A 10,000-nucleotide genomic window follows, 5' to 3' on the forward strand; every position below is an offset into this window, starting at 1 on the left:
CAATGCCGATCTCTGAATAGTAGCAGGTTTGGGCCTGGTTAGTACATGGATGGGAGACTGCCTGGGAATACCAGGTGCTTTAATCTTTTTGGAAAATTTCACGAATTATATAATAATCTTTCATTAAAAAAAAATAAAAAAAAAAAATAAAATATATATATATATATATAATACCAGGTGCTTTAAGCTTTTGGGTTTTCATTCCTACTTATATAATGTACTGGCGATAAGATTGGCTGGTCTTTAAATAGCCCTCTCTTTGCAGCAGACTTCGCTTACGGCCATACCATCCTGGCTATGTCCGATCTCGTCTGATCTCGGAAGCTAAGCAGGTTTGGGCCTGGTTAGTACTTGGATGGGAGACCGCCTGGGAATACCAGGTGCTGTAAGCTTTTTGGAAATTTTTCACTTAGTATATAATAATTTTGCCAAAAAAATAGAGTCAATGCCGATCTCTGAATATTAGCAGGTTTGGGCCTGGTTAGTACATGGATGGGAGACTGCCTGGGAATACCAGGTTCTGTAAGCTTTTTGGACATTTTTCACTTAGTATATAATAATTTTGCCAAAAAATAGAGTCAATGCCGATCTCTGAATATTTGCAGGTTTGGGCCTGGTTAGTACATGGATGGGAGACTGCCTGGGAATACCAGGTGCTTTAATCTTTTTGGAAAATTTCACGAATTATATAATAATCTTTCATTAAAAAAAAAAAAAGAGTCAATGCCCGATCTCTGAATCTTAACAGGTTTAGGTCTGGTTAGTACTTTTATGAGAGACTGCCTAGGAATACCAGGTGCTTTAAGCTTTTGGGCTTTCTTTCCTACTTATATAATGTACTGGCGATAAGAATGGCTGGTCTTTAAATAGCCCTCTCTTTGCAGCAGACTTCGCTTGCGGCCATACCAACCTGGCTATGCCCGATCTCGTCTGATCTCGGAAGCTAAGCAGGTTTGGGCCTGGTTAGTACTTGGATGGGAGACCGCCTGGGAATACCAGGTGCTGTAACCTTTTTGGAAATTTTTCACTTAGTATATAATAATTTTGCCAAAAAATAGAGTCAATGCCGATCTCTGAATCTTAGCAGGTTTAGGTCTGGTTAGTACTTTGATGAGAGACTGCCTAGGAATACCAGGTGCTTTAAGCTTTTGGGTTTTCTTTCCTACTTATATAATGTACTGGCGATAAGATTGGCTGGTCTTTAAATAGCCCTCTCTTTGCAGCAGACTTCGCTTGCGGCCATACCAACCTGGCCATGCCCGATCTCGTCTGATTTCGGAAGCTAAGCAGGTTTGGGCCTGGTTAGTACTTGGATGGGAGACCGCCTGGGAATACCAGGTGCTGTAAGCTTTTTGGACATTTTTCACTTAGTATATAATAATTTTGCCAAAAAATAGAGTCAATGCCTGATCTCTGAATATTAGCAGGTTTGGGCCTGCTTAGTACATGGATGGGAGACTGCCTGGGAATACCAGGTGCTTTAATCTTTTTGGAAAATTTCACGAATTATATAATAATCTTTCATTAAAAAAAAAAAAAGAGTCAATGCCCGATCTCTGAATCTTAACAGGTTTAGGTCTGGTTAGTACTTTTATGAGAGACTGCCTAGGAATACCAGGTGCTTTAAGCTTTTGGGCTTTCTTTCCTACTTATATAATGTACTGGCGATAAGATTGGCTTGTCTTTCAATAGCCCTCTCTTTGCAGCAGACTTCGCTTACTTCCATACCAACCTGGCTATGTCCGATCTCGTCTGATCTCGGAAGCTAAGCAGGTTTGGGCCTGGTTAGTACTTGGATGGGAGACCGCCTGGGAATACCAGGTGCTGTAAGGTTTTTGGACATTTTTCACTTAGTATATAATAATTTTGCCAAAAAATAGAGTCAATGACCGATCTCTGAATATTTGCAGGTTTGGGCCAGTTTAGTACATGGATGGGAGACTGCCTGGGAATACCAGGTGCTTTAATCTTTTTGGAAAATTTCACGAATTATATAATAATCTTTTATTAAAAAAAAAAAAAAAAAAGTCAATGCCCGATCTCTGAATCTTAGCAGGTTTAGGTCTGGTTAGTACTTTAATGAGAGACTGCCTAGGAATACCAGGTGCTTTAAGCTTTTGGGTTTTCTTTCCTACTTATATAATGTACTGGCAATAAGATTGGCTGGTCTTTAAATAGCCCTCTCTTTGCAGCAGACTTTGCAGCAGACTTCGTTTACGGCCATACCAACCAGGCTATGCCCGATCTCGTCTGATCTTGGAAGCTAAGCAGGTTTGGGCCTGGTTAGTACTTGAATGGGAGACCGCCTAGGAATACCTGGTGCTGTAAGCTATTTGGACATTTTTCACTTAGTTTATAATAATTTTGCCAAAAAATAGAGTCAATGCTCGATCTCTGAATCTTAGCAGGTTTAGGTCTGGTTAGTACTTTTATGAGAGACTGCCTAGGAATACCAGGTGCTTTAAGCTTTTGGGTTTTCTTTCCTACTTATATAATGTACTGGCGATAAGATTGGCTTGTCTTTCAATAGCCCTCTCTTTGCAGCAGACTTCGCTTACTTCCATACCAACCTGGCTATGTCCGATCTCGTCTGATCTCGGAAGCTAAGCAGGTTTGGGCCTGGTTAGTACTTGGATGGGAGACCGCCTGGGAATACCAGGTGCTGTAAGCTTTTTGGACATTTTTCACTTAGTATATAATAATTTTGCCAAAAAATAGAGTCAGTGCCTGATCTCTGAATATTAGCAGGTTTGGGCCAGTTTAGTACATGGATGGGAGACTGCCTGGGAATATACTGCCTTTAATTATAATTTTGCATTATTGAGACACTGTTTTCCTAATGAATGTTGTTCAGTGCTTTGACGCAATGTATTTTGTTTAAAGCACTATATAAATAAATGTGATTGATTGATTGATTGAATACCAGGTGCTGTAAGCTTTTTGGACATTTTTCACTTAGTATATAATAATTTTGCCCAAAAAAAGTCAATGCCCGATCTCTGAATATTAGCAGGTTTGCACCTGGTTAGTACATGGATGGGAGACTGCCTGGGAATACCAGGTGCTTTAATCTTTTTGGAAAATTTCACGAATTATATAATAATCTTTCATTAAAAAAAAAAAAGAGTCAATGCCCGATCTCTGAATCTTAACAGGTTTAGGTCTGGTTAGTACTTTTATGAGAGACTGCCTAGGAATACCAGGTGCTTTAAGCTTTTGGGTTTTCTTTCCTACTTATATAATGTACTGGCGATAAGATTGGCTGTTCTTTAAATAGCCCTCTCTTTGCAGCAGACTTCGCTTACAGCCATACCAACCTGGCTATGACCGATCTCGTCTGATCTCGGAAGCTAAGCAGGTTTGGGCCTGGTTAGTACTTGGATGGGAGACCGCCTGGGAATACCAGGTGCTGTAAGCTTTTTGGAAATTTTTCACTTAGTATATAATAATTTTGCCAAAAGATAGAGTCAATGCCGATCTCTGAATATTAGCAGGTTTGGGCCTGGTTAGTACATGGATGGGAGACTGCCTGGGAATACCAGGTGATTTAATCTTTTTGGAAAATTTCACGAATTATATAATAATCTTTCATAAAAAAAAAAAAAAGAGTCAATGCCCGATCTCTGAATCTTAACAGGTTTAGGTCTGGTTAGTACTTTTATGAGAGACTGCCTAGGAATACCAGGTGCTTTAAGCTTTTGGGTTTTCATTCCTACTTATATAATGTACTGGCGATAAGATTGGCTGGTCTTTAAATAGCCCTCTCTTTGCAGCAGACTTCGCTTACGGCCATACCATCCTGGCTATGTCCGATCTCGTCTGATCTCGGAAGCTAAGCAGGTTTGGGCCTGGTTAGTACTTGGATGGGAGACCGCCTGGGAATACCAGGTGCTGTAAGCTTTTTGGAAATTTTTCACTTAGTATATAATAATTTTGCCAAAAAAATAGAGTCAATGCCGATCTCTGAATATTAGCAGGTTTGGGCCTGGTTAGTACATGGATGGGAGACTGCCTGGGAATACCAGGTTCTGTAAGCTTTTTGGACATTTTTCACTTAGTATATAATAATTTTGCCAAAAAATAGAGTCAATGCCGATCTCTGAATATTTGCAGGTTTGGGCCTGGTTAGTACATGGATGGGAGACTGCCTGGGAATACCAGGTGCTTTAATCTTTTTGGAAAATTTCACGAATTATATAATAATCTTTCATTAAAAAAAAAAAAAAAAAAAAAAAGAGTCAATGCCTGATCTCTGAATCTTAGCAGGTTTAGGTCTGGTTAGTACTTTGATGAGAGACTGCCTAGGAATACCAGGTGCTTTAAGCTTTTGGGCTTTCTTTCCTACTTATATAATGTACTGGCGATAAGAATGGCTGGTCTTTAAATAGCCCTCTCTTTGCAGCAGACTTCGCTTGCGGCCATACCAACCTGGCTATGCCCGATCTCGTCTGATCTCGGAAGCTAAGCAGGTTTGGGCCTGGTTAGTACTTGGATGGGAGACCGCCTGGGAATACCAGGTGCTGTAACCTTTTTGGAAATTTTTCACTTAGTATATAATAATTTTGCCAAAAAATAGAGTCAATGCCGATCTCTGAATCTTAGCAGGTTTAGGTCTGGTTAGTACTTTGATGAGAGACTGCCTAGGAATACCAGGTGCTTTAAGCTTTTGGGTTTTCTTTCCTACTTATATAATGTACTGGCGATAAGATTGGCTGGTCTTTAAATAGCCCTCTCTTTGCAGCAGACTTCGCTTGCGGCCATACCAACCTGGCCATGCCCGATCTCGTCTGATTTCGGAAGCTAAGCAGGTTTGGGCCTGGTTAGTACTTGGATGGGAGACCGCCTGGGAATACCAGGTGCTGTAAGCTTTTTGGACATTTTTCACTTAGTATATAATAATTTTGCCAAAAAATAGAGTCAATGCCTGATCTCTGAATATTAGCAGGTTTGGGCCTGCTTAGTACATGGATGGGAGACTGCCTGGGAATACCAGGTGCTTTAATCTTTTTGGAAAATTTCACGAATTATATAATAATCTTTCATTAAAAAAAAAAAAAAGAGTCAATGCCCGATCTCTGAATCTTAACAGGTTTAGGTCTGGTTAGTACTTTTATGAGAGACTGCCTAGGAATACCAGGTGCTTTAAGCTTTTGGGCTTTCTTTCCTACTTATATAATGTACTGGCGATAAGATTGGCTGGTCTTTAAATAGCCCTCTCTTTGCAGCAGACTTCGCTTACGGCCATACCAACCTGGCTATGCCCGATCTCGTCTGATCTAGGAAGCTAAGCAGGTTTGGGCCTGGTTAGTACTTGGATGGGAGACCGCCTGGGAATACCAGGTGCTGTAAGCTTTTTGGACATTTTTCACTTAGTATATAATCATTTTGCCAAAAAATAGAGAAAATGCCTGATCTCTGAATATTAGCAGGTTTGGGCCTGCTTAGTACATGGATGGGAGACTGCCTGGGAATACCAGGTGCTTTAATCTTTTTGGAAAATTTCACGAATTATATAATAATCTTTCATTAAAAAAAAAAAAAAAAAAAAAAGAGTCAATGCCCGATCTCTGAATCTTAGCAGGTTTAGGTCTGGTTAGTACTTTGATGAGAGACTGCCTAGCAATACCAGGTGCTTTAAGCTTTTGGGTTTTCTTTCCTACTTATATAATGTACTGGCGATAAGATTGGCTGGTCTTTAAATAGCCCTCTCTTTGCAGAAGACTTCGCTTACAGCCATACCAACCTGGCTATGCCCGATCTCGTCTGATTTCGGAAGCTAAGCAGGTTTGGGCCTGGTTAGTACTTGGATGGGAGACCGCCTGGGAATACCAGGTGCTGTAAGCTTTTTGGAAATTTTTCACTTAGTATATAATAATTTTGCCAAAAGATAGAGTCAATGCCGATCTCTGAATATTAGCAGGTTTGGGCCTGGTTAGTACATGGATGGGAGACTGCCTGGGAATACCAGGTGATTTAATCTTTTTGGAAAATTTCACGAATTATATAATAATCTTTCATAAAAAAAAAAAAAAGAGTCAATGCCCGATCTCTGAATCTTAACAGGTTTAGGTCTGGTTAGTACTTTTATGAGAGACTGCCTAGGAATACCAGGTGCTTTAAGCTTTTGGGTTTTCATTCCTACTTATATAATGTACTGGCGATAAGATTGGCTGGTCTTTAAATAGCCCTCTCTTTGCAGCAGACTTCGCTTACGGCCATACCATCCTGGCTATGTCCGATCTCGTCTGATCTCGGAAGCTAAGCAGGTTTGGGCCTGGTTAGTACTTGGATGGGAGACCGCCTGGGAATACCAGGTGCTGTAAGCTTTTTGGAAATTTTTCACTTAGTATATAATAATTTTGCCAAAAAAATAGAGTCAATGCCGATCTCTGAATATTAGCAGGTTTGGGCCTGGTTAGTACATGGATGGGAGACTGCCTGGGAATACCAGGTTCTGTAAGCTTTTTGGACATTTTTCACTTAGTATATAATAATTTTGCCAAAAAATAGAGTCAATGCCGATCTCTGAATATTTGCAGGTTTGGGCCTGGTTAGTACATGGATGGGAGACTGCCTGGGAATACCAGGTGCTTTAATCTTTTTGGAAAATTTCACGAATTATATAATAATCTTTCATTAAAAAAAAAAAAAAAAAAAAAAAGAGTCAATGCCTGATCTCTGAATCTTAGCAGGTTTAGGTCTGGTTAGTACTTTGATGAGAGACTGCCTAGGAATACCAGGTGCTTTAAGCTTTTGGGCTTTCTTTCCTACTTATATAATGTACTGGCGATAAGAATGGCTGGTCTTTAAATAGCCCTCTCTTTGCAGCAGACTTCGCTTGCGGCCATACCAACCTGGCTATGCCCGATCTCGTCTGATCTCGGAAGCTAAGCAGGTTTGGGCCTGGTTAGTACTTGGATGGGAGACCGCCTGGGAATACCAGGTGCTGTAACCTTTTTGGAAATTTTTCACTTAGTATATAATAATTTTGCCAAAAAATAGAGTCAATGCCGATCTCTGAATCTTAGCAGGTTTAGGTCTGGTTAGTACTTTGATGAGAGACTGCCTAGGAATACCAGGTGCTTTAAGCTTTTGGGTTTTCTTTCCTACTTATATAATGTACTGGCGATAAGATTGGCTGGTCTTTAAATAGCCCTCTCTTTGCAGCAGACTTCGCTTGCGGCCATACCAACCTGGCCATGCCCGATCTCGTCTGATTTCGGAAGCTAAGCAGGTTTGGGCCTGGTTAGTACTTGGATGGGAGACCGCCTGGGAATACCAGGTGCTGTAAGCTTTTTGGACATTTTTCACTTAGTATATAATAATTTTGCCAAAAAATAGAGTCAATGCCTGATCTCTGAATATTAGCAGGTTTGGGCCTGCTTAGTACATGGATGGGAGACTGCCTGGGAATACCAGGTGCTTTAATCTTTTTGGAAAATTTCACGAATTATATAATAATCTTTCATTAAAAAAAAAAAAAAGAGTCAATGCCCGATCTCTGAATCTTAACAGGTTTAGGTCTGGTTAGTACTTTTATGAGAGACTGCCTAGGAATACCAGGTGCTTTAAGCTTTTGGGCTTTCTTTCCTACTTATATAATGTACTGGCGATAAGATTGGCTGGTCTTTAAATAGCCCTCTCTTTGCAGCAGACTTCGCTTACGGCCATACCAACCTGGCTATGCCCGATCTCGTCTGATCTAGGAAGCTAAGCAGGTTTGGGCCTGGTTAGTACTTGGATGGGAGACCGCCTGGGAATACCAGGTGCTGTAAGCTTTTTGGACATTTTTCACTTAGTATATAATCATTTTGCCAAAAAATAGAGAAAATGCCTGATCTCTGAATATTAGCAGGTTTGGGCCTGCTTAGTACATGGATGGGAGACTGCCTGGGAATACCAGGTGCTTTAATCTTTTTGGAAAATTTCACGAATTATATAATAATCTTTCATTAAAAAAAAAAAAAAAAAAAAAAGAGTCAATGCCCGATCTCTGAATCTTAGCAGGTTTAGGTCTGGTTAGTACTTTGATGAGAGACTGCCTAGCAATACCAGGTGCTTTAAGCTTTTGGGTTTTCTTTCCTACTTATATAATGTACTGGCGATAAGATTGGCTGGTCTTTAAATAGCCCTCTCTTTGCAGAAGACTTCGCTTACAGCCATACCAACCTGGCTATGCCCGATCTCGTCTGATTTCGGAAGCTAAGCAGGTTTGGGCCTGGTTAGTACTTGGATGGGAGACCGCCTGGGAATACCAGGTGCTGTAAGCTTTTTGGACATTTTTCACTTAGTATATAATAATTTTGCCAAAAAATAGAGTCAATGCCTGATCTCTGAATATTAGCAGGTTTGGGCCTGCTTAGTACATGGATGGGAGACTGCCTGGGAATACCAGGTGCTTTAATCTTTTTGGAAAATTTCACGAATTATATAATAATCTTTCATTAAAAAAAAAAAAAAGAGTCAATGCCCGATCTCTGAATCTTAACAGGTTTAGGTCTGGTTAGTACTTTTATGAGAGACTGCCTAGGAATACCAGGTGCTTTAAGCTTTTGGGCTTTCTTTCCTACTTATATAATGTACTGGCGATAAGATTGGCTGGTCTTTAAATAGCCCTCTCTTTGCAGCAGACTTCGCTTACGGCCATACCAACCTGGCTATGCCCGATCTCGTCTGATCTCGGAAGCTAAGCTGGTTTGGGCCTGGTTAGTACTTGGATGGGAGACCGCCTGGGAATACCAGGTGCTGTAAGCTTTTTGGAAATTTTTCACTTAGTATATAATAATTTTGCCAAAAAAATAGAGTCAATGCCGATCTCTGAATATTAGCAGGTTTGGGCCTGGTTAGTACATGGATGGGAGACTGCCTGGGAATACCAGGTTCTGTAAGCTTTTTGGACATTTTTCACTTAGTATATAATAATTTTGCCAAAAAATAGAGTCAATGCCGATCTCTGAATATTTGCAGGTTTGGGCCTGGTTAGTACATGGATGGGAGACTGCCTGGGAATACCAGGTGCTTTAATCTTTTTGGAAAATTTCACGAATTATATAATAATCTTTCATTAAAAAAAAAAAAAAAAAAAAAAAAGAGTCAATGCCTGATCTCTGAATCTTAGCAGGTTTAGGTCTGGTTAGTACTTTGATGAGAGACTGCCTAGGAATACCAGGTGCTTTAAGCTTTTGGGCTTTCTTTCCTACTTATATAATGTACTGGCGATAAGAATGGCTGGTCTTTAAATAGCCCTCTCTTTGCAGCAGACTTTGCTTGCGGCCATACCAACCTGGCTATGCCCGATCTCGTCTGATCTCGGAAGCTAAGCAGGTTTGGGCCTGGTTAGTACTTGGATGGGAGACCGCCTGGGAATACCAGGTGCTGTAACCTTTTTGGAAATTTTTCACTTAGTATATAATAATTTTGCCAAAAAATAGAGTCAATGCCGATCTCTGAATCTTAGCAGGTTTAGGTCTGGTTAGTACTTTGATGAGAGACTGCCTAGGAATACCAGGTGCTTTAAGCTTTTGGGTTTTCTTTCCTACTTATATAATGTACTGGCGATAAGATTGGCTGGTCTTTAAATAGCCCTCTCTTTGCAGCAGACTTCGCTTGCGGCCATACCAACCTGGCCATGCCCGATCTCGTCTGATTTCGGAAGCTAAGCAGGTTTGGGCCTGGTTAGTACTTGGATGGGAGACCGCCTGGGAATACCAGGTGCTGTAAGCTTTTTGGACATTTTTCACTTAGTATATAATAATTTTGCCAAAAAATAGAGTCAATGCCTGATCTCTGAATATTAGCAGGTTTGGGCCTGCTTAGTACATGGATGGGAGACTGCCTGGGAATACCAGGTGCTTTAATCTTTTTGGAAAATTTCACGAATTATATAATAATCTTTCATTAAAAAAAAAAAAAGAGTCAATGCCCGATCTCTGAATCTTAACAGGTTTAGGTCTGGTTAGTACTTTTATGAGAGACTGCCTAGGAATACCAGGTGCTTTAA

General features: G+C 40.4%; 20 non-coding genes across 20 annotated transcripts; all 20 read left to right on the plus strand.

Moving 5' to 3' along the window:
* The first annotated feature begins 273 nt into the window (after positions 1–273).
* On the plus strand, positions 274–392 carry LOC128001564 (5S ribosomal RNA). Its single transcript, XR_008174332.1, has one exon. It is a non-coding gene; the product is annotated as a 5S ribosomal RNA (ribosomal RNA).
* A 500-nt stretch (positions 393–892) lies between these two features.
* Positions 893–1,011, plus strand: LOC128001183 (5S ribosomal RNA). Its single transcript, XR_008173954.1, has one exon. It is a non-coding gene; the product is annotated as a 5S ribosomal RNA (ribosomal RNA).
* Positions 1,012–1,231: 220 nt separating this feature from the next.
* LOC128000510 (5S ribosomal RNA) lies at positions 1,232–1,350 on the plus strand. Its single transcript, XR_008173292.1, has one exon. It is a non-coding gene; the product is annotated as a 5S ribosomal RNA (ribosomal RNA).
* Positions 1,351–1,714: 364 nt separating this feature from the next.
* On the plus strand, positions 1,715–1,833 carry LOC128006268 (5S ribosomal RNA). The gene has a single exon (XR_008178898.1). It is a non-coding gene; the product is annotated as a 5S ribosomal RNA (ribosomal RNA).
* A 379-nt stretch (positions 1,834–2,212) lies between these two features.
* On the plus strand, positions 2,213–2,331 carry LOC128005414 (5S ribosomal RNA). The gene has a single exon (XR_008178067.1). It is a non-coding gene; the product is annotated as a 5S ribosomal RNA (ribosomal RNA).
* Positions 2,332–2,552: 221 nt separating this feature from the next.
* LOC128004877 (5S ribosomal RNA) lies at positions 2,553–2,671 on the plus strand. Its single transcript, XR_008177551.1, has one exon. It is a non-coding gene; the product is annotated as a 5S ribosomal RNA (ribosomal RNA).
* A 628-nt stretch (positions 2,672–3,299) lies between these two features.
* On the plus strand, positions 3,300–3,418 carry LOC127998990 (5S ribosomal RNA). Its single transcript, XR_008171814.1, has one exon. It is a non-coding gene; the product is annotated as a 5S ribosomal RNA (ribosomal RNA).
* A 363-nt stretch (positions 3,419–3,781) lies between these two features.
* LOC128001565 (5S ribosomal RNA) lies at positions 3,782–3,900 on the plus strand. Its single transcript, XR_008174333.1, has one exon. It is a non-coding gene; the product is annotated as a 5S ribosomal RNA (ribosomal RNA).
* A 510-nt stretch (positions 3,901–4,410) lies between these two features.
* Positions 4,411–4,529, plus strand: LOC128001184 (5S ribosomal RNA). Its single transcript, XR_008173955.1, has one exon. It is a non-coding gene; the product is annotated as a 5S ribosomal RNA (ribosomal RNA).
* Positions 4,530–4,749: 220 nt separating this feature from the next.
* On the plus strand, positions 4,750–4,868 carry LOC128000513 (5S ribosomal RNA). Its single transcript, XR_008173294.1, has one exon. It is a non-coding gene; the product is annotated as a 5S ribosomal RNA (ribosomal RNA).
* Positions 4,869–5,233: 365 nt separating this feature from the next.
* On the plus strand, positions 5,234–5,352 carry LOC128001380 (5S ribosomal RNA). Its single transcript, XR_008174150.1, has one exon. It is a non-coding gene; the product is annotated as a 5S ribosomal RNA (ribosomal RNA).
* A 373-nt stretch (positions 5,353–5,725) lies between these two features.
* On the plus strand, positions 5,726–5,844 carry LOC127998195 (5S ribosomal RNA). Its single transcript, XR_008171044.1, has one exon. It is a non-coding gene; the product is annotated as a 5S ribosomal RNA (ribosomal RNA).
* A 363-nt stretch (positions 5,845–6,207) lies between these two features.
* On the plus strand, positions 6,208–6,326 carry LOC128001566 (5S ribosomal RNA). The gene has a single exon (XR_008174334.1). It is a non-coding gene; the product is annotated as a 5S ribosomal RNA (ribosomal RNA).
* A 510-nt stretch (positions 6,327–6,836) lies between these two features.
* On the plus strand, positions 6,837–6,955 carry LOC128001185 (5S ribosomal RNA). The gene has a single exon (XR_008173956.1). It is a non-coding gene; the product is annotated as a 5S ribosomal RNA (ribosomal RNA).
* A 220-nt stretch (positions 6,956–7,175) lies between these two features.
* LOC128000514 (5S ribosomal RNA) lies at positions 7,176–7,294 on the plus strand. Its single transcript, XR_008173295.1, has one exon. It is a non-coding gene; the product is annotated as a 5S ribosomal RNA (ribosomal RNA).
* A 365-nt stretch (positions 7,295–7,659) lies between these two features.
* On the plus strand, positions 7,660–7,778 carry LOC128001381 (5S ribosomal RNA). The gene has a single exon (XR_008174151.1). It is a non-coding gene; the product is annotated as a 5S ribosomal RNA (ribosomal RNA).
* Positions 7,779–8,151: 373 nt separating this feature from the next.
* On the plus strand, positions 8,152–8,270 carry LOC127998196 (5S ribosomal RNA). The gene has a single exon (XR_008171045.1). It is a non-coding gene; the product is annotated as a 5S ribosomal RNA (ribosomal RNA).
* Positions 8,271–8,635: 365 nt separating this feature from the next.
* Positions 8,636–8,754, plus strand: LOC127995691 (5S ribosomal RNA). Its single transcript, XR_008168629.1, has one exon. It is a non-coding gene; the product is annotated as a 5S ribosomal RNA (ribosomal RNA).
* A 511-nt stretch (positions 8,755–9,265) lies between these two features.
* On the plus strand, positions 9,266–9,384 carry LOC128001186 (5S ribosomal RNA). Its single transcript, XR_008173957.1, has one exon. It is a non-coding gene; the product is annotated as a 5S ribosomal RNA (ribosomal RNA).
* A 220-nt stretch (positions 9,385–9,604) lies between these two features.
* LOC128000515 (5S ribosomal RNA) lies at positions 9,605–9,723 on the plus strand. The gene has a single exon (XR_008173296.1). It is a non-coding gene; the product is annotated as a 5S ribosomal RNA (ribosomal RNA).
* The last annotated feature ends 277 nt before the right edge of the window (positions 9,724–10,000 follow it).

Source organism: Carassius gibelio, chromosome B22 (genome assembly GCF_023724105.1).
Source record: "Carassius gibelio isolate Cgi1373 ecotype wild population from Czech Republic chromosome B22, carGib1.2-hapl.c, whole genome shotgun sequence".
Lineage (NCBI taxonomy): Eukaryota > Metazoa > Chordata > Actinopteri > Cypriniformes > Cyprinidae > Carassius > Carassius gibelio.